This window comes from Grampus griseus (genome assembly GCF_964374135.1).
Source record: "Grampus griseus genome assembly, chromosome: 3".
NCBI classification, from domain to species: domain Eukaryota; kingdom Metazoa; phylum Chordata; class Mammalia; order Artiodactyla; family Delphinidae; genus Grampus; species Grampus griseus.
The window spans coordinates 2,314,453-2,337,458 of record NC_139019.1 but is presented as its reverse complement, the minus strand read 5'-3'; positions in this window follow the sequence as shown (position 1 = coordinate 2,337,458).

The window sequence follows — 23,006 nt, the reverse complement described above, 5'->3', positions numbered from 1 at the left end:
TTTAAGAAATTACATACTGTTTTGCTTCAAAAAGCAAATAAAATATTCAACACATTAAGGCTTCTGCCATAATCCTAGACGTCGGGCCTTCATGCTTGAGGTTGAAATTGTATTTGCCGGTCATCTGGTCTACAGTATCCAATGACTCTTACAGGCCAAATCGCCGTTAGATTTACCCAGATACTTTGATATTCTTGACAGGTATTCCTAGGCTCACGTTGCAATGTATTTGCGTCACATTGAAAAGTAAATGATTGCATATACATATGAAACCAATCTATGAAATTTCGAGAAAACTCAGTGATGATGGTGAGTCTTCATTTGTTGATGGTTTTATGGATTTGGTTGGAAAAGTTCAGTTCAACACTTACCCATGTATTTTGAGCAATTATGGGCCATGAAGTCTGCTTCTATGTCATCAAAATAGAGAAAATGTGCTGAAAACCGTGTTGAGGTCAGTAGTTCTTATTCAGGAGTTTATTTACGGAGCCCAGTAGGGAAACACAGTCTGGATTCTTCTGGGAGATGAACAAGGCATCCTCCCTCCTGGGGACAGAGGTGAGACCAGCCCCAGAGGAGGACCCTCCCCGAGAGGAACTTTTCTAGATAAAGAAAATGCATGAAACCCTCCCTTGCACAGGTCAGCCAATCTCTCACCGCACGGTTCTCTCTCACACAAAGGAGGGGCACTGGATGTGTTTAAACTATTTTATTGGCATTTCCAAACAAGTCCATGCTGAGCTGCATGTTTTTTTCAAAAGCTGAGGTTTTGTTTTTTTTAGAAAAGATTGTTCCCTTATGAAACAGCCCCATGCCTATTCTCCGGCCTTCCCCAGAGGTGGTCTTCCCCTGGGGGCAGTGTGGGACCAGCTTCTCTGAAGGACTAGGCAACACTTGGACCAGGAGTGCTCAGCAGGTGACCCCTGCCTCCCTGGGAGCCGGGGCCACCTGAATGATGCTTAAGACCAGGGATACACCACCCTCCGGGGGTGCAGACAGACTTCAAAACGTTGCAATTAAATGGGAGCTGCTGAGATTATAGGGCGATATTAACTATCATTAAGCGATTTCTGTGTGAAGGAGACGAGCAAGCCTTCCCACGTCGGCCTGAAAGGGTCCTCAGACCTGCGCGTTTACAGGGAATTTGATAAACACTTGTACTTGTTGGGGTATTTGTCTGACAGACAGACCGCATGTATCACCTTTACAAAGACATCAATGTGGCTACAAACTCGATGCTCCAATTCCAAAGGACAAGCGCCGGCCTGTCCTGCAAAACCGCACAGCTCATCCGGAGCAGGGAGGGGCCCGCTGCCTGTCTTTCAAGAAATTAACTCCGTTTTCTTGAAATAATAAACAGAGCTTCCCGGACTCGAGAGTTCTCTTCACTCACGGTGGAGGTGAGCCTTTGATCTTTTGTTGTCGCTTAAGCCTGACACGACCCTGGCAAGGGGACAGGAGGCCGCCCCCGTGGGAGGCCCGGCAGAGGGCGCTGTGCTGTGTCCACAAGGAGAGATGCTTGGATGGACCACCTCCATCTCCTCCTGCATCTGCCTGGCTGAGCCCAGTGACCTCCGACCTCACCTTGGGCTTGGGCAGGGGGCACCCTGCCGGCGATGGTAGCCTTCCCCATCGGCAGCCTTGGAGACTACCCAGCATCCAGGGAAAAGCCCGGCAGCCACGATGCTCCCAGGTGCAGATTTGGGGCCAGAGGACACATACTCAGGGGTGTGGCTTATCACGTGCCCTGACTTACAACGTCCTCTGAAGCCATTTGATTACGCTTTCGAGAGAAAGTAAATCTACGTGCAGAACCACGGAGTTCTGCTGGCATCTGGAAATTTAAATTGTCAACTTCAAGATTAGCAGCAAGCACTGCTGAAAATCTATGGCCACGAGGGGTCCTAAGTAAGGTCTCGGGACAATGCGTGTCCCCTGGAAGCTGGGTTACATCCTCTTACAGTATCATTTAAACCGGCCACTAGTGCAGGTTGCTTATTAAACACATGTCATGAGATCCTTGTTTTTTGTTACGAATGCAGCCAACGTGGAACCGGTTTCATTGGATGACCTGGAGCAGCCATTTTTATTTTATTTCTCTTCTCTAATTAGCATTCAATTCATGCCCTCTTCATGAGATGAAAATGAAAGTTTCCACGTTGAATGTCGTGTTCTCATGCTTGCCACGCCTCAGGAGCTTCCATGAATAAACAGTGGTATCAATGGTCCTCCAGAAGGGGCTTCCTTCGGGACCGTGGAGTTCGTCGGCAAAGGTTCCCTTGCTGCCCGTCTCTGGAGCTGGGAAGAGAGGTGGAAGGGCCTCAGGAGGCCCCTGGCAGCCCCACTGCCTTCCGAAGCAACCCGGGGACAGTCATCTGTCACAGCCCCGACTTTCTCTTCCCAGACTCTGCTGCCTTCTGTTATTTTCAGTGAAAATTAATGAAGTATATTTTCAGTCCATTAATAACCCCACTTTCACTAGAGAAAAGCTCTAGCCCAGAAGTACCAACATCACCCTGTGAATCCACGATTAATTCTGTAAAAGTCACCATTCCACCTTGGGCTCTGAGTCCCCACTAAATAGACACGTTTGGTTTGATGTCTGTCCTGCTTCAAGTGGCGCAAAACCGCCTTCCAGGGGCCCCCGCCTTGTGGTGGGAAAGCTATCGTTCTTGGAATTACGTGATTAAACTCAACCAACTTAAAACCATTTTCTTCCTTGTTGAGTCTACATGATATTTGTATGTGATTGAAGGAAACAGATCCAGCAGCGTAAATGCAGGTACGAGTCGAGATTTTGCTTTTTTCATTTTCCAGCAAAGAGCTCGCTCGGGAGGTCGAGGGGGCCCTGAGCACAGTGACAATGGTCTGGAGACAGAGAGTTGAGTGCAGGCTGGGGTGGACGTTTTTCCCTAAAGAATAGAAAGCGCGTTCTTATTTTCGGAAAGCAGCCTCTTACCAGAGGCCCCAGGCTGTCCGAGAGCAGCTTGCCCAAGTCACACTCATTATCCTAGTTTTCCTCTCAGTTCGCTACCGGCTTGAGAAAAGCAGAAAGATCCCATCCAGTTATTTCAAATCTGTTTCTAAAGTCTCATCAGTGAGTCAAACAGTAGTAGAAATAGCTGTCCAACCTCATTCTGTGTGTGAGGAAGAGCAGACGCTGCGAGGAAAAGGGGTGGCCTCCTTACTCCTTCCAAAGCCCCGTGTCCCTAATTTCTGCGCTGAACTGCATTGGCCACGGCGCCCACCAGTAAAATCAGAAGGGACACGTGACGGCTGTGCCAGTGACAATTTTGCCAAAGATGAGAGTCTTCTTTCCTTTTAAGTTATAAAAGCATAGTCATCCAGAGCCCTTATGAGGGCCCGACAACATTCAATGTACACGTTTCAGTGGCAAAGGCACCCTCTAATCTTCATCCAGTTACTGAGTGAACAGGCACTGACTGGGGTCAAAAGCTGGTTAGAAAATTAATACAAAGATAATCTTCTAAACAGTTGTTTTCAGTCATGGCATCATATGTCAAAACACGTTAGACACTTCACTCGTGAGAAGTATTTTAAGGAATGAAACCTTCGATTCTTAATGCAAACAAAAGGCATTTCTCCTTGGGCACAGGTGCAAGGTAAACCCAGCCACAAGGGGATGTTTGCAAAGGCAAGTGAGTTTATTTAGTCAAAAGGTGGATACATTTCCTGGGAACACTAATCTCATTAATGACTTGGCTTGACATGTACAAAATAACTGCACTTGTTATTTTCAGACTATTAAGAAGTTACCGTGAAGAAAAAAAATCAAAGGAAAGCTTTAAATCTGCCTTTCTTATCCATGTACTTAACAACTATCTGTGGAGAGGGTTCCAGAAGCCCACGCCCCCGTGCCAAGTGTCAGCCAAAATACAAATTTGGACACGCTGAGCCGCCTCCCCATCAGAATATAAAACCATCCAAATATACACACACGCGCGCGCGCGCACACACGCTTATGGAACCATGTATGTATATCGTATGAGTCTATACATGTAAATGCCAGTAGCGGTTATTTCTGAGTTGGGAATCATGGGTGGTTTTCATTTTCCTTGCTTTGTTTTCCCTTGTTCTATTACTTTCTACAAAGAATAGTTAATAGGTTAGCAGGAGAAAACAGTACGATAAATACTATTTGAAGAGTGTGGTTCTGTGCCAGTGACAGCAGGGAGGCTCACGGGAGCTGAATGGACAAGGGTGATGGTCCAGAGACACAGGCGAAGAGGGGCAGCACGATCTGATGCCATCGGGGTGCATCCTTGCGATGACCTCACGGGTCCAGCGCCTGCCGGAAAGCAGTGTCAGACAGCAGGAAAATGGAAACTGGGCCTGGGGCACAAAAGGACTGAGCGCAGAGCCAAGGAGTTTGGAGTGAGGTGAGTGGGCAATTTCTTCGTAGAATCATATTCTCTCTCCTTTATCTCTGAGTCTATTGAAGTTTTTTTGTTGTTGTTTTCCAATTTGACTTTCAAATTTACCTTAAGTATTAAGTCCTTAGACTTAGAAGGAACAATGCTCACCAACTTCAAAATAAAATAAAAACTAAAATTCCAAAACCAAATTAAAATAGTCATCAAAAATGATCTGAACAAACTGATTTCCCTTTCTCGTGTTTAAATGTATTTTTAATGCACATAATCTTCATACACTTAGTATACTTATGCTTTCGTGTATTCTTCCTTTTCTTTCTTATATTTAAGTGTATTTTCTCTCTCTTCTCTTCCCATTGTATCCAACTATCTACTTGGACTCTGGAGGTTTTATTTTTTTAATAAGCTATTTGAAGTGAAAACCCTTATATTTTAAATGTTCACAACACTAGGAACTCTTAATAAATGTTGCCCAGTAGTTACAATCAAATCCATCATAACCAAGCCCAACACTGGATGGATCTATACATAAAACAAGGCAAATAATTATCTTGGAAACACGCTTACACATAAATTGCACTAAGATACTTAATCTACGAGCCCTCTTTCTTCCAATGCCAGCATGATGACTGAATTCCGGTATAGTCATAAAAGAATGTTAGGATAAATTGAAATCACTTTCATCCATCAAGGGATGAGCAGCACAGGGGGGGAAAAGTGCATTTTAAGAGGAAAGTAAACAAGAAACTGGACTCTGTGGCATTAAACGCTTTCAACTACTGAGTTTGGTTAAACAACAACAAGAAAAAGCTCATTTAAAAAAAAAAAATTAAGAAAGTATACAGAACACACCTGCTGACATTCAAGGGCAGTTTTACTTAAGATCCAGGTACACAGAGCAAAGATTACTGTTTCAAAGTAGAAATTCATGGTACCTTTGAGATATCTGTAAAAATCTCCCTTGGGACCTGCCCTGTGGGGTCACTCTGTCAGGAAAATTCCAGAGGAGGAGCTCCCTTAATTTGGTTGCCACTGGTGGCTTTCCTCAGCCCGGCCACCTACATCATTTTCAATCCGGTCAAGAGGTTTCTAATCCCTTTTACTTCTAGATGTTCTTAGAGGCAAATCATATATTTATACAAGCTTTATGTAGCTTTAAAACTCAATACATAATGCATGTTGAAATGAATAAGTTGCAATTATATAAAAGAATAACCTAAAAGACTTACAGGGTATTTAAACATCGTTGTTTAATCACAAAGTACAGCGTATTTTACACTGTAATCTCATTTAAATCATATAATGAATGCAATAATGAAAATTAAAATCCCAATATACACGACTGTGCATGTGATTTTAATCTATGTGTGATTTTTAAATAGTATTTCCTAAGAGTCTATTCTTTCATTTGGTGAAATTTGTTTTGGGTCTCAAAAATAAGTGTCTGGTTTCACGATGTCAGACATTTTTCTTATTAGAAGGGGACTTATCCACACCCCCTCCATAATCGCAGACTATATAAATAATAATAACTGTAATAATGGCATAGATCATGCTAATAACTTGTGCAACATTTCTCCCTTCATATAAAACACTGATTCTTGGAGTGGGAATAGGGATAACAAAGAAAATAGCTAAAAATAATTCTGGCATATAAAGAAATAGATTCAGACCGAATTAATAAGGAAATAAATTTCTGGTAGTTTGCATTGAGATCATATATCTTTCCCTTGTACGTTTGGTTTCTTATTATCACAATTTTAGCCACCCTAATCCCAGAAAACCAGGAATTACAATTTTGAGCATAAAAAAATCAACACCAGCAAGTTTTGGGGACAGAAGTGACCTGTCCATCCACACCCCTGTAGAAATGGAGCCATTCAGGGCCGTATTTATCCATCTGTTCATTATACACCATTAACTGAACACCTATTCTGTTCAAACCGTTTTCATAGACATCATGGAAAACTGAGGACATCCCCTCTACGTGAGCATAAAATAAGCTGCTTGTGTCAAAGAATGAACCCCGAACTGTGCTCTTGATAATCAAGTTATACAACTTTCAATATTTTTCAGGGACAGAGGAAGGCTGTGTCATAAATCCATGGTGTGCCAATTTTGAGAAATAAAATGATGGGATTTTTCGTTTAATCTTTTACTGTTTTTATTTTTTTCTTCTCTTTTAGGTACACATAGCATCCAACCATTCAGAACAAATTTTCTCTCTTTTCTTCATCTTCAAAGAATAAATAATTTTCTTTCTACAATTAGAATTGACTTTCCAACCCCAGAAAGGATTCAGAGTCATTTCACAGGCTCCGGGACGAACGTGGGTGTATCCACACTTCGTTCGCATCCTCTGCCACGTCCACTCGTGGTTCCACCCAGCCAGCTGCAGGACCCCAGCACAGTAGGTGCTTGCAGAGGCGTGATGTAAAGGTACAATGTGGCACCAAAACCACCGGTGCAGGAAAGCCCCTCCGCTCCTTCCTGTGTTTCTTGCAGTAGTTATTGGCAACATCAAGGCCATTTTGGAGGAAAAAACAGAATAAACACTTCAGATCACACAGTGACGCAGACGCATAAGATTTTCAGTGTTAACCACACACCAGGCTGATGCATCCAGTGAGGTTAAGTTTTTGTTTTCGGTTTGTTTATTTTTTGTTTTAAGAATATCAGGGGCTGGGGGGAGGGGGGAAGGGGGTGGTCCTGGGTAACTTGGACGAGGGACGGTGCATAAATAACAAAGCCTCCTGTACACCTCTTCCCTCCCCTGCTCAATACAAGGGACAGAGGAGAGACAGCACAACCTCAGATCAATTCCGTAAGCTGGAGAAGAGGGAAGAAAATAAAAGTTTGACAGGAATTTATAAACACAGCCTTGGTTAAGTATATCATCACTCATAATACCATTAAATCTATTTCAATAAACAAAAACATGCTTTCCTTATTCTAGGAATTCTTTGTGAAAGGAAAACATTATGTGAAAAATAAAGTGTTATTGCAAACACAGTTAAAATCTGGAGTGAGGTTTTGAATAAACAAATTAAATTGCAATGGAATATAGTGTGCCTCCGAGCCATTTCTTGACAAAACAGTCATCTTATTTACACGCTTCACAATACCCCACCATGGATGTTGAAGGAAAAAAATAAGGAGAAAAATAATTAGCATATTAATCTTTTTTATGCCGCCATCTTTCAGATCCAGAAGACCATGGTGTAATTTAAATCTAAACGCTTTCCTGCCATTAGAATTCATTTTGGATGGGTCAATTGTTCCATAATAAAGGGATAGAAGGTGTACTTCATGCAAGAGATTTATGTTTGCCATTTGTTCATATTCATGTGCTACTGAATACCTCAATTCAAATGGTGATGGCTGTTCCTATCAGCCGGGCGCCAGCCACACAGATCACTAACCGGCAGCAATGAATTTCATTTGCAGGACAAAAAATACGGCGAAATTAACTCCAACAGTTTATTGATTTTTGCTTAACAGAAGCCAGTATAACAGCTCTATTGCCCTCATAATGATTAGTGACAAAAGTTTAATTAAGCAATTATGAAGCCAATAATAGAGTTGTCTGGCCCGCACAGCTCCCGTCCGCGCAGGACTTATCTCTCTCCTGCACATCAGAGCAGCTGGAATGTGCTTGAGGAGATTAATGCCGGAGAACACAGATGCCTACTTTAATTCTGCTTCGTGATGCCATTTGAATGGAGACGGGAACACAAGCTCCCCTTTATCAAATTACAAGTCCGCTTTTCATGAATATGTAGTTTAAAAAAAAATCGAGTTGTGGCTTCAAGGTGTAATTATAAAGACATACAACAAAAATGACACACAATTCTGTCTTAGTAATCCTTGCTATGAAATATGCATGATAATGTATTACTGAATAAAGACTTAACAACGTTCTAAGAGGCTTTGCCATTGTACCGTTATCCAAACAATTGGCAGCCTTTTCCAAATGTTATGGGAGATATTGTCTGACCTTACATCTTTGCTTTTTTTCCTCTTAAATGTATTGTTTCAAGCTTATGGCATTGTTATTTGTCCAGAATGCCATGAAACCCTTCTTATCTGTTTGTAAGAATTCCCAATTTATTATGTAGGCTTAAATATGTTAATGTAAAAATCTGCGCTCCTTGCCGGCATTAATCATTTCATAAAAGATACACTCTTTCCCGGGAACCTGCGAATCTGGAGACCAGGAGGCATCGCCCATCCTGACACTTCTGCAATCACCGCCTGCAAGAATCTTGCTTCGTACACATTCAAAATACCTTCACTCCAGAGGAAGAATGGTTTTCTTTCTGCCTCTGAAGCAGCAAATGCTCTTGACCATTTCTCTAGCCTTTTTCTCTTTCTCCAGAAAAAGAAAAGGCCATGCCGTCTCCCTAAAGAAAGGAGTCATTTATCCTTCCTCCGCCCTGTAAAGACTCGTTATAAAGGTAGAAGTAAAACGACAAATACGTACGTAGGTAAATACAGAGGGCTACAAGTCGTGTTTTCAGACTTTACGTGTGACAACCTGCATTGCTACATTACATTTAAGAAAACAGAAAACAAATTCGCCAGTGGGCTTTTGTCACTAACAAAATGTGCCTTATCCCAATGATGGTGAGTTATTTTATCAAAATCCCCTGAAAAGAGATTTGTCTTTTTGGAAGTGCCGGGAACAGCTGCTTCGGTACACAGGCAGCAGCTGGAGGAAAGTCAGCGAAAGGTTTCCCGGCAGCCTTTGGACCTCCCACTGCCGGCTTCTTCCCCAGCAGCTGCCTGGGTGGACGGCCTCCGTCCTGGTGACACGCCTGGGCATCCCCGGGAGAGCACGGCAAAGTGTCCGGGTCCCAGCCGTCTCCCCCCTGTCCCCTCCCGAGCTCAGGGCCGTGGCACTGTAAACAGGGGGCACCCACCCAAGCTGCAGGGCAATGAGGGTGTGCCTGAGCTCCCTGGAGTATTAGAGCAAATTCATCCTCAGGGTTTTCTCTTCCCATCAGCGCAAGTCACTTTTATTTGCAGCAATGATCAAGGTTACTGAGGAGGGATCACATTTGTTTATTTGTTTGTAAACCCCATCCAGGTATAAATAGGAAGAGAATCTTGCTAGTGGCTGCTGAGAAGGGCACCCCGAACCCTGAGGGGACACGCTTCCCCACCTCCTCACTGAGGACAGAGCCTGCAGCCTGAGGTGAGTCTAAGTGATTTCAACCTCCCGGAAGTTAAAGCAACTTTGGAAACTGCACGGGTCAGTGTGATACTTCCTGCCACCTTCAGAGAGAACTGTCTCTCTCTGTCCTGGCAATTCGAAAGGTCCAGGGGAGATGTGGGCAGCGCAAAATCGACATCTTAATTTTTCACCTTCTCTCAGCTATTAATGAGGAGGGTGTTCCCTCCAATTCCACTCCAACTGCTACCCAAGAAGATGATTTTTAGACTGTCTCTAATGCTTGCTCCATCCCCACCTTACCAGACAAGAATACTGAAAGCCTTAACTGACAAAAAGTGTATTTTTTAAAAAACTAACCCCCTGACGTTCATTAAAGTTGGTTCCGCCTGTAAAGTACTGAAAGAAAATCCCAGGATATTAGAAAGAAAATGTTGTTCTTCTGTGTGGTTAATTGCTAGAATTTTCAAAATCGGCCCCATGATGGATGGTGGAGTCTTTGAAAGCCTAGCAGGGCCCTTTCTTAAAGAAAAGGGAATGAAAGTGTCCCATGCTGTCCACATGAAGGCCTTCCCCCAGGACAATTATTAATAGTACCTTACATGGATGAATTTTAGGGACAAAGTTTAAATTAGAATAAGCTTTGAAAGCCTGCCTAGTCAAAATAATTGTGGCTACGTTTTCATCTTTCTCAAAAATCAGAGTATCAAGACTGAATTGTCCTTCGATGTCTGTAACTTTCACACAGCTTCCAGTGGCTGGCTTCATCCATTTGTTGGATTTTGAAAGATAAAATAATATATCTGCTTTCCTGAAGTCTGATCTACAGAGCGGCAGATCAAACTTTCCATGCTTTCTGAAGCTTCTGTGGGCTGGGATGGCCTTCCCTTAAACACAGTTTGCTTGCATGGAACTGCTCCCGTTGTCCCCCCAGAATAAATGTTTAACCATCTGATAATTAGCCCAACCCTACTCGTGACAAGTTGTGAATTGTTAAACTGCAGAGTGCCATCTTAATTCTTCTTTCTTGAGAGGACCAACAGTAATTTACTTGTTCTGGAGTTACAAAGTGATGTCAGTAATTAAGTCAAGAAAGATCTCACGTGAGCAGGTTATTTTGACAACAATGCGGTGCCTGTGATGTGGAATTTGCTGGGGGCGTTTTATGAACAAATGCGGCGTCCTGCACACAATGGTGAGGCAGCCAGGCCCCTCACAAAGTGCAACCGAGCACACACCCCAGTCAGATATCAGGATGTCGGAGCACAATTAAAAACCCGGGCGCATCCATTTCAAAATGAAATTGCCTGTCGTGTGATAAAATTGTTCTTTCTTCCCCATGCATCTGTTTCTCTCTGATTTAGCTGGGAAATAGTGTGAAGGCCTTCTATCCCACTGCTGGAATTAACAAAGAGCTCTTTTTGGCATTCTGGGTGTGGGCAAGACGTCTATCTAGCGAACTTGTTCCGTGCCTCGAGACTGCCTGCATGTTTCATCCTTCTTGCATCTTTTTACATATATTTTTTGTTTGAGGTTTGGGGTTGCCAAGTGATGATTAATGGCAATTTGCCCTTATTAGCAAAGGCTTCTAAAAGCAGAATGACAGTTTTCATTTTACATATTCAATCCATCACTTTGCCAGATGAATGCGAAACCGTTCACCTTTGCATATTCACTGAATTTTGCGCTGTGTGGCTCGAACGGTAAGATAAGCTTTAAATCTGCAAATTAAATATTACGTGCCCCATAGTAATACATTAAGCATGACTGGCTCAGGGAATGCTGGTGAGGATGTGACACAAATGATATCAATCCCATATACTTGTTCTGAGGTTTGCTCTCCCATATTTTATTGTGGAGACCAGCAGATGAAAAATATAACTGTTTGCTAATAGGACTCCCATCGTGTTCTGGGGGCTGATTTTCCGTTTTCCGTAACTCACCGTGATTACTTTTTTAGAAGCGTTCACTTTCCAGCTGATCCTCCTCTAGTTAGGCAGCATTAATGACACTTCAGTCATCCTGGCTTTCAAGCCGAGTCCTTCCACAGCGAACAGAGAGTTGACATTTCCTGACATTTTCCCAACTAATTACAGGACAAATAATTAAGCATGTTCTCGTATGTAACAAATGAAGGCAAAAGCCGTCTGTCAGGGTGGGTGATTGATGACACTCCGGGAGACTTTATCTGATGGGTCCTGCCATGCGATGGAGGGGAAGCAAATTTATTAGAATGAACAATGCAAATTCTGAGTCATCTTATCCAGTTACGCGCCAAGGCAATATCCATGTCAAGGTGAATGTGACAATGAAAGCAAAATATTTGCATTTTGTGGAGCAGGTTGAAGGGGAAATCAGAGGGAGAAGATGACAGGCCTAATTATTTTGGCTCATACAGGCTAGGACAGCTGTTTCTGGTGTCCTGAACAAGGCTGTCACAGAGGTAACTAAATAGGTCTGCATATAAGTCTGTATCCAACACTACTGAGATGTCTACCACTAATGACCAACGCTAATGTTACTGCCATCCCAGAAAAACAGAAAATGTGTCACCGCACACCCTCTGTATGGCAGTCAACATTTCGCGACATAATTACTTGTTAGTGAATTAATTCCTATCTGTCAGTATCTATGCCAGTGTCATTTTTAGACCATTACAAAATTATGCCATCACTATAGCAACTGCAAGCACAGTTAAAAGGCAAAAGAGTTCAGATACCCAGGAAAAGTGCCTAGTTAAGCAGGAGATAATAATGTAAAACCCAAGTCCTTGCGCTCATGCCTACCATCCTAATTTTCCTTATCTGGATTACGTGTTTGATCGATGGTGATGAAACAATAATTCCAGGTTTCCAATTTTAATCCGCGATTAACATTTTCTGTAATTAAAACCTGTCTGCCGGAGCATCTCTCTGAAAGGAGGAATCTCCCCAAACTCAAGTCAATTAATTGGGTGCTAAAGAGAGCCAGGGGATGCGCGTCCCAGCCGGGAGCTGTGTGCACACGGGCACAGGCACGGGAGCATCACGCGGGCCGCCCCTCTCCCGCCCGTCCGCAAGGAATTTCCACTGAGTCTGTATTTGGTTTCTTCCCTGATTCCTTCTGCTTTTCTTTGTGCACGGTTCCCGTGCTCCTCAGTGGCCATACTGGGCTTTCAGCCTCATCCCTGCTTAGCAATTCAAGATGCCATCACATTAGTGCAACCACTCCTCACTTTATTCAAATCAAGAACATACAGGATTCAGATACTGTCTGCTCTAAGAACAATCAGCAACCTTTAAGACCCTAAATGCCCCTGGAGAAATACATTTTAAGACAGAGAAAGAGAGAGAGAGAGAAAAGATATTCTGTAACCAAAACATTATTTTTAAAAAAAAAAAACCCTTTGAATTTTAAATAGGAAAGTAGAAAATGTAAAATATCCTATAGAAAACTGAATCTATGGCCATTGATTTTTTTTTTTAATTTAATTAATTAAAATGTTACCAGGCTGGGAATGAACAGCTCCACTAGGCTGCCTGCATAAATTCATCATGTTTGTCTGGAAAACAAGGTCACTTTTGTTAAGTGCGAATCTTTCACTGGTAAATCTGGAGATGTATGGCAGACATATAACTTAAAATGGCATCTTTGGGCCCCCATGATTCAGTGTAAAGTTTACGTAAAGAAGAGAGAATTTAAAAATCAAAAAGGTACAAATCAAGTAAGAGGTCCTTTAGACACCACATCCTTTTAATCGACATCCTAATTCTTTCCTACTGTACGGGCTTATTTTGATTACCCCCTAATGCGATGGGAAGGCAGGGTGGATTGGGATGTGTTTAGATATGTATTATTTGGTGGACTGTTAATGATACAGATGGAGAGAGACAGATGGGGGAGGGTAAGGACCGTGCTGATAAAAGTGCCAAAGGCAACTCTCTAAGCAGGTAAAGAAGGAATTAGACAAAGTGAGCAGCGTTCACTGCTCAGGTAAATATGCATGGAGGCTGGTGCCCGTCAGGATAAGAGACATAAGTAATGTTCTGTCTCCCGATACCTTAAAGTACATTATTCATCCTCAGCTCACTAATGTCCTTTCGGCAGAATGTCGCGTCGCTTTGCCACCTGTGACGTTTCGGGCAGATCACCAGCACTAAGGACATTCCTGTTAACCAGGTGAGAGCCTGACTTTCAGGGCCGTCTATTCTAAGGGAAGAAGGGAGAGGTTTGCTCGGGGTTCTACTTAGCAAGGGGAAGCCAGCAGTGAATCCCGAATGGGCAGAAATCAATAATTTCCCCGGAAGGATCTCTTCGAGCATTCCCTTCTGACAGAGACATCGACAGCGCTTAATACAAAGGCAACAAAGAATCCCAAGGTCTGTTTTGAAATAGCACCTGATTCTGCATTTTCTGTGGACAGTTCGTAACTCTCAAGGCAGCAGCCTGCCTTCCTAACCCCAGGCCACCCAGCACTGAAACCAGGAGTGTGGGCTTCCATGTGTCTGAAATGTATTTTGCTTAAATTCCACGCATAATGGGTCATCCCAAACCCATCAATTTTAAGCTAAAATATCTACGATCTGTCACTTGTGGAAGAATAGTTGGCGATGGACATCAAGACGGTGGACTTGGTCATCCACTCTGATTATGCAGTGGGTTTTTAGCCATGTAAATAAAGCCATATCTTGATAGAAATTATATACAAATTTGATACAAGGCTCCGATGAGATAGTTTCTGTCTAATGATCCTAGTCAATCTAATTAATGTATTCTGCTACATTACATTTTAAGAAGTGACCGTTGTGTAATACACTGAAATATGCACCAGCTAATGGGATAAGATACAAAAATTATTATGCTGACAGTAAATCATATTACATTCCTAATAAGCATTAACTAGATAACTAGGTCAAAGCAGTATTATCTTAATTGATTTTTCAAAAGAAACCTGACAGAAAAATGTCAATGCTCGAATATTTCTTCATGCATCATTAAAACAAGATTGGCTTTTAACAAAAGAAGAACCCTTCACAGAATTGATTCTTGCTTCGGGCTGCCTGCAAGTGAGTGTATTACATAAAAATCTATACAGGATATTAAAACAACACCGCTCTGCAAGACAGTTACAATTAAAAGCTGACACCCCCCGACGTGCCGGCTGCAGCGGGCTTGCGAGCAAACATGGGAAAGATTTCACCAGTGCGACCAATGCAGGGAAACCAGATAAATCTGCTCTTGGAGGGAAAGTTGCTGGTTAGGGGAGTTTCTAATTAAATCAGGACGCCCGTCACTTATCTGCTTCACAACTGCGTAGTTATTAAACGATCGCACAGGATCATTGGGGAACCCCGTCTGCATTACCTGGGGTCTTTCATTGGGGTGTAGGGCTTGCGAACCTCCAGCAGAGGCTGTGGACAGGACCGCGTTAGAGAGAATCGTGTTGGACAGAGGACCTAACTGTCCTCTTTTACCCTCCCAGGGGAGGGGTGCTGGCTACAAAGAAAATGACCACAGCCTCCTAAGGCAGTGCTTGGCTCACGGTGAAGGTGAGATTGTGTTCCCAAGGGGCTGCCTCTTCGGGGGTGGGGGGCTCCTTGCACTAGACTTGGATGTGCTTTGGAGCCCTCCCAGCGGGGGCACCATATTGACCTCATCCGGAAGATGTCTACCTCTTCCTTCATCTCTGTGCTGTTTTCTCAAACAGAGTTTCGGGATCATCAGCTCATTTGGCCTGAAGTGGGTCCATGAAGCAAGATGTACCTTGGGTTTGTTGTCGTCCATGAAAGATGTCCCCAGGAGATGCTTATCACACACACAGTCAGGCCAGGACTCTCAAGAGGGGACCCTCAGCCAGGAGCACGTTCTCTGAAAAGGGATTGTGCTGGTTACAAATAATGCTTTGCTCTAAGGACACTTTAGGCATCTTATGGCAAGGGGTTTGCTATCCATCCATGGTGAAAGCTTCAACATTTTGAGGGAAAAACAAAGGCAAAATAGATGTCGTTTTATTGCTCTTATCTTTAGGCAGGGGGCAGCTGGAAAGGAGCACATGCTTCCTTAGACGACTTCTTTCTTCCCTCCCACGGGCCGTGCACCTCCTTCTCTCTTCCTCATTTTGCTCCTCAATTTCCAACCACTTTTGTTCAGGCAATTAATCCTCTGCACAGTGTGTGTGCATACCTATGTGTGCACGCGTGTGTTGGGCATGTCTGTATGTGCATGTGTGTACATATTTCTTCTCCTGTGAAGAACAGTAGTGCTCAGTGTCTGGAATGAGGTCTGAAGACGTGTGTAAAACAAACACTCTGGAGCTGAGTGTTGGCTTTATTCAAAGACGCACCGTCCTTAGATCGTTGACACAATGATGAGCAGGTAAAGCTCTGTTGGTGACTCTTTATGAGAAGGGATTTGTTTGATCAGGCAAAACTCGACCATGTGTTCACTATGGCTTCGGATAATTTGATATTTTGTAGATCAGATTTCCAATCCAGCAACTCTGTTAACTGATGGTCTAACCTACCTTCACCTTATTTCCGTAATAAAGGGCTCTGAGGACCCTCATTAACAGAAACACTGCTCCCCAGCACTGCCATGTGGCCTGGCAAGGTGTGGGCTCCCCTGAGCCTGCAGGGTGTGCTCAGAGGCAGAGTTCAGGTTGGGGAGGATGAGAAAGCATGTTCAAGCCTGGCAAGCCCTGAATATCAGCCGCTTCCCCTCACCCATTTTGTCTCAAATGTCTCGGGAGATTTCTTCCTATTAATCCAGATAAACACGACATAATTCAATCTCTTTTAAGGAGCCCTGGTGGTCCCCCAGTACCATCTGTTTAAGGAGTGCCTCCTGAGTGCCAAGCCGGGGTCCAACAGTGAGTACAGCCCTGGGCAGAGAAAACTGAGCCCCAGCATCTGGGCAGCTAAACCTGACCGTGGACTTCGTGACCCCCAGTGTTTTCTTGTGGAAAGTGATGGCTCAGCCAGGCAGTAGGAATGAGCCCCTGGCTCTGTCATGCACCCCTCCTCACATCCCCAATCCTTCCTTTCTCAGTTTCCCCATTCGCAGTCCCTGTGGGAAGAGTATGGTAGTGAGAACAGCCCAGGACTTGGGTCCAGATGATCTGAGCTAAGATCTCACCTGGAACAACCTGTTTTCCCATCTTTAAAGGAAGAAAGTGGGGATTTGCTTTCAGGATTTCCGGGGAGCCAGGGATGAAGTACAGAGAGTGTGGACCACATGGTCGGACCAGAACGTGATCCTTCCTGTAACTTTACAATGTGGTCCAGTGACTGCATGGATGGGGCCCCATCACCCAACTCCACAGGCAAACCCCCCCCCCACCTCCAGACTCAGCTCCACCACATGGACCAGACTCCAGCCCCTTGCTTTCCTCCTGTGTTCCTCCCAGAATACACCTCCAAAGTCTGAGCTCCCCATGTGCCCTCACACAGCCCACCGGACCTGCAGGCTTCCCCTCTCTCATTTACAAACCTGCAACAGTCCTGGTCTGGTTCACACTCTGATCCGGGGAAGGCCATCCCGTAACTTCCTTATCCCTAAGTTGGATTTGGTATTGATCATTTAATATTGATCATTCTCTTCCCCAACACAGAATGAATTTGGGTCTAGTACAAACTTCTACTCACCCTCAAGTGTCTGCCCATAGCAGCCAAGACCCAGTAGTTAAGCGATTTCAAGTACAGGGAAATTTTGACTTATATTTCTAAAGAACTTCCAGGTTTCTTAAATAAAACTATATTTTAAAAGCATGAAACAGGTGCTTCCCTGGTGGCGCAGTGGTTGAGAGTGTGCCTGTCAATGCAGGGGACACGGGTTCGTGCCCCGGTTCGGGAAGATCCCACATGCCACAGAGCGGCTGGGCCCGTGGGCCATGGCCGCTGAGCCTGTGCGTCCGGAGCCTGTGCTCCACAACGGGAGAGGCCACAACAGTGAGAGGCCCGAATACCGCAAAAAAAAAAAAAAAAACATGAAACAGATTTTTCAAAGCTCTGCCAAGTTTAAATTTAGAGACTTTGCCACAAATAAAATGCAGCAGAGAAAAATCAAGTGTATTTATACTGATTTTTTTATTTATTTTGTTTTCAAATTAATACATAGAAATATTTGCAGGTTGTTTATCCCTCAAAACATATTCCTGAATACAGCTCACATGTCTTTACTTATCTTGGGTTTTATTCAATCACCTTTTGAGATAGACTTCGAGAATTTTTTTAAGTACTTTGGACAGGCTATTGAGTGGGAAAGCCCAATTAGAGAAAGTCTATACCTTGATCACCTTTCTTCAAAATGTGTGTATATTTTAATGCATATATTATACACACACATTTATCATTTTAACAGAAGGTATATCTGTGGTATTTATTGATACACTATCATTTTCAATTTCTGTCATCCACATGTAAGTTTTCTTACAGTAAACCTAGATTTCTAGTTTAATTTTGATTTAATGGAATCCCTTCTGCATGTGTGACCACGTCTTAGAAATCTTCAGGAGGTCATATACAACTACAGTTGACCTGACTTACTCTGCTGACCCAAATGATTAATTCAATATTATAATAAAAAACAAGGTCTCTGTACACTAAGAAATTGGGTTGTGATATTACATATCTATTAAAATATATGGATAAATGATATTAACTTACAAATATCAATTGTACATGGGTTCGCACTTCCATTATGGGAGAATTTTTTTTCTAATTTTAATGAATGGTTACTATCTTCATGAAGGGGATTTAACACATCAACATGAGTTGAGTAGTGCTGAAAAGTAATAATTTCCACCCAAGGCTCATCGTTAAGGCATTTAAACACATTTTTGTAATCTGAGAGCTTTAGCATAAAACAAATTAGACTGAGTGATTACTTGATAATTAAAGGGTATTATCAGTTTGTTTCTTTCAAGGTATGGCTTCAAATCAGTGACAATAAATATGTGAATTATTGTTTGATGGCAATTTAATGATAATAAACAAAGCACATTTAGAAGTATAACAAATTGAAATGTTAATATTTAATACACACTCCCCTCCAGTTCACTGGATACTGTGACCTGTTCCAGCCATAATGTTATAATTTCCATTTCCGTGTCTCAGGAAAGGGATGCCACAGCAGACCCAGGGAATAAATAGAACAATTTCCATCATTTGGATTTTAAGACTTTTGCATCACATTGCAGAGAATGTTGTCCTAAAAGTCAAAACTTAATTTTGGAAAACCTGGATTTTGAGAATTTAAGATTAAGTTTCAAAGTACTGAGGGATAAATTTTATGCAACAGACAATAGACTGCAGATTCTGACAAAAAAAGTGGTCAAAAAAAAGTTGATGTCTTCTCATTCTAAACGTGAAGCATGGATGAAATACAATTAGATAGATACATAGATAGATAGACAGACATAACAAATGACAGACTTAAAAAAGAAAAACTGAAATCTCTAGACAATACAAAGTAAATTAAAATGCAAAGCCAGAAAGATAAGTGGGGGACTCTTGTGGAGTTGACCCAGGAAGGCATTAGACTCCAATACTGTTCAGAGCCCAGGAGCTTGGATTTGACCCACCCAGCAGCACAGGAGAAAAGACCATGCAAGGGAGAAAATGCAATGGAGAATCTAGCATAAACCAGAATGATGAAAGGACCATTCATTAAATGACCAGGTTGGGGAGGGGGAGAGGAAAAAACCCTCCAATTCACTATTTCAGGAAAGCAGCAAGGAAGCTCATTACTGTCTCTGGCACTACTTAGAACCACTGTCCTCCCAAGAGAAAAAAATCCCAAGTGGTCATCATGAATAAGTGGGTAGCAGGTTCAAATTTAAACTACGCTTTATGTGTAAGATCCCAAAACTGATAAAGTGAAAATATGTTTCCATACTGCTACAACTCTCAGAGACCCAGGTGAACACACCATTGTCACATAAGGATTTTTCCACCATCCAAGCTGTCATTGAGGAAGAGGAAGATAAACTCACAATAAAACTTACAAAACAAACCAAAAAAAATGCTGAAAGTCAAATGATATACCAAAGTAATTAGTAGTGTCAATAAATAAGCAGCCTGAAAGACATATACACATAAAATAAATATATTCAAAATTATTATAGATATAAGAAGGGATGGAAAAATCTTGAAAAAAGGACACTAAAGGGAAAGAAACAGTTTAAAAAACAGATAGAACTTCTAGAAATGAAAAATATGATATTTGATAATAAAAACATAATAAAGGCAACTCTAAGTAAGTTCCTGAATGAATAAAGGTGACCAGTTCTTGGTTTCTCTGCCTATCAAAGTAAAGAAGAAAAACTCTCCAAAAGAAAAAAATAACATAATTCAGAAACTCCATAATGTTTAACTCACAGGCTCTGGTGTTCATTCAAAAGTTATCAAGAATGCAGGAAATGAATGTTATGAACAAAACCCATGAGAAAAAATTTACAAGACTCGTAAGTGACTGAGACCTTGAAGTTGTCAGTTAGGGACTGTATAATAACTATCAATAACATTTTCAAAAAAAAAATTTAAGATAAAAAATAACATCAATAAATGGAAAATTTTACTAGAAGACTAGAATCTCAAAAAAAGAGAAAGGAGAAGAAATTTTATAACTAAAAACACAGTATTGGATACTAAAACTCAGTTGATGAATTTAAAGCAGATTAAATGGAGAGAAGAGAGTTCAACAACTAAAAGATGGGTCAATGGAAGTACCTGCAGTAAAACTCAGAGAAAGAGGGATAAAAAATAGAGAAAATAATAAAACTACAAACAAGACACAGTGACAGAAACTAACATACATGTAATTGGAGACTTAGAAGAGAAAAGAGAAATGAGGCAGAAAAAAATATTTGCAGAGATAATGGCTAAACATTTTTGTCAAACTTATGAGACATATGGGTCCACATATTCAAAATGTCTAAGGACAACAGGCAGGATAAATATGAAAAAAATCCATACCTGGGAATATCATAGGAGCACTGCCAAAAAGAACTCAGAGAGAAAAATCTTGATACAGGATCTACAGCTGACTATTCAACAGAAATGATGAAAGATATAGGGCTATGGAATTGTACATATAAATTGCTGGAGAAAAATAACTGCAGAATTAGAATTGTGCAACCAACAAAAATGACCTGCACAAATTAAAGTAAATATATGTACAGATAAACATAGAAACATAGAGAACATAAAAAATTTACCACCAGTATACATACACAAAAAGAAATACTAAGAAGAGGTTTCTTTTGGTAAAAAAATATGAACTGAAATGAGAGAACAACCAAAAGGAATAAAGAATTTCAAAAAGGTCATAAATGTGATGAAATATAAATTTAGATCACTGATACAATAAAAGATAGTAATACTAATAATATATTGTATATATATATATATGGTAATAAATGTTGAATTTTTAAAGTACAATCAAGAATTAAATAAGTGGTCATGTATGGGTAAGTGAGAATTAATACACTGGAGGACAGGAGAAGGAAATTACTCACAAGGTATCCCAGAAAAATAAATAGATGGAGAGTATAAAGTAGAGATTGAGAGATTAAAGAATATAATAAAATAATCAAGACTGAGAATCTTTACATTCTCTCACCAAAGCTAGGAGAATATTAATATTTATTACTTCAATATAGTAAACTTGAACACAGAAACAAGAAGTGTGATAGGAAAAAGTGTTAAACACATTTGTGAATATATAGATAAATTGTTATTTATTTTAATTTAATAATTATTATTTATAAAATTAGTCACTTGTGAGTTAGGAAATAATATGGAAATAACGTACGAAACAAAATACCTTTGAGGATGAAGAAATGATCAGTTAACCATTAAATTTTTCTTAGTAAAAAAGATAATGAATTTAATGATAAAATTAACATAAAATGATTGATTGTATACACTAAGTAAACATTTTCATTTTTTATATAAATAGAACACAAAACTTCCAAATTAACAAGAAGAGGGAAATGAATAAGTAAATCTAATTTAGCATAATGGGAAAAAATAAAAGTAGACCCTAGAAAAGAAGAAAAAAATACATGGTAAATGAAAAATTGAACATAATTTGGCAGAAATTATCCCAAATATAGTAGTAATTAAAATTAATGTAAAATAATAAATTGCCTTATTTAAGATAAATATTATCAGGGAGAAACAAAAGAAAATAATTCAGTATCCTGTTTAAAGGTGAGGAAATAGTAAAACTAAAAGATATGTACACAGAAGATACTAACCAATAAAAGATAATAGTACTAATATTAACCAATAAATACAACAATAATAAAAATAAGGTAATTTATTAATGATAAAAAGAGCAATTCACCAAAAAAAAAAGTAAAAGTGCTTATATTATATGCACATATAACACAGACTCAGAATATATACTGACAAAATAAATACAAGGAAAGAAAAGGAAAAAGTCCACCATCATAATTGGTAAATTTACCAAGATATCCTGAAAATAGAGCAAGCAAATAAAATTAATTGTAATAAGAGAAAAATTGAATAACACAAAATATAAAACTTGATCAAATAAATATCTGTAGAACTCTTCACTCAATGATCTGAAAATTCTCATTCACTCTTTAAATATATTCAACTTTTGAAAGCTTAATATGCAATGAAATTCAAAAAAGCATTTAAAAGGTCAAACATTTTTATATCAGGCTATTTTCCATCAACAAAAAATACCATTAGAAAGAAACACAAAACAATAACCAACCAAAGCATTTAGAAATTAAAATCAGGTCTTAATAATTTATGTTTCAAAGAAGAAATTATAATATAAATTAGAAATAATTCAAACAATAATAGTGAAAACACATTAAGGTATACCAACATAATATTTAGCAGGAAAGTTATTAACTTATGTTCATATACTACAAAAGGATATAGAGTGAACATTAATCAACTCAAAAAGTTAGAAAAATAGGGTAATAGCAAAGTTCAAAGAAGGTGATTTTGAAAAATGAGTATAAATATAAATTAAATATAAAAACATCAAGAAAAACACATGAACAAAATCAGTCTTTTCATTAAAAGATTAATGAAAATATATAACCATTTAAATGGCTGGTAAAGAAAACATGCACATTTAAATAATATTTTGAATGTAAAGTGAAATATAACTAGAGATTTTTTTTAAATCACACAAAAATAAAATGTATGCCCTTTTATAATGCCATTGTAACCTTCACAGCAAAGCCAAAATACAGTGGAAAAGGTGATAAAAAAAAAAAATACCTAATTTAATAGCTTTTTAATACACCCCATATCGTTCTAAGCACTTTACTTTATAAACTCATTTAATACTGACCTCAACACAGATATAAATACTATAATCTCCATTTTACATATGAGACAACTGAAGCAGAGTGTTTGAATAATTTGCTCAAGGTCTCATACCTGGAAAAGTGAGGAAAGAAAACGCATAGG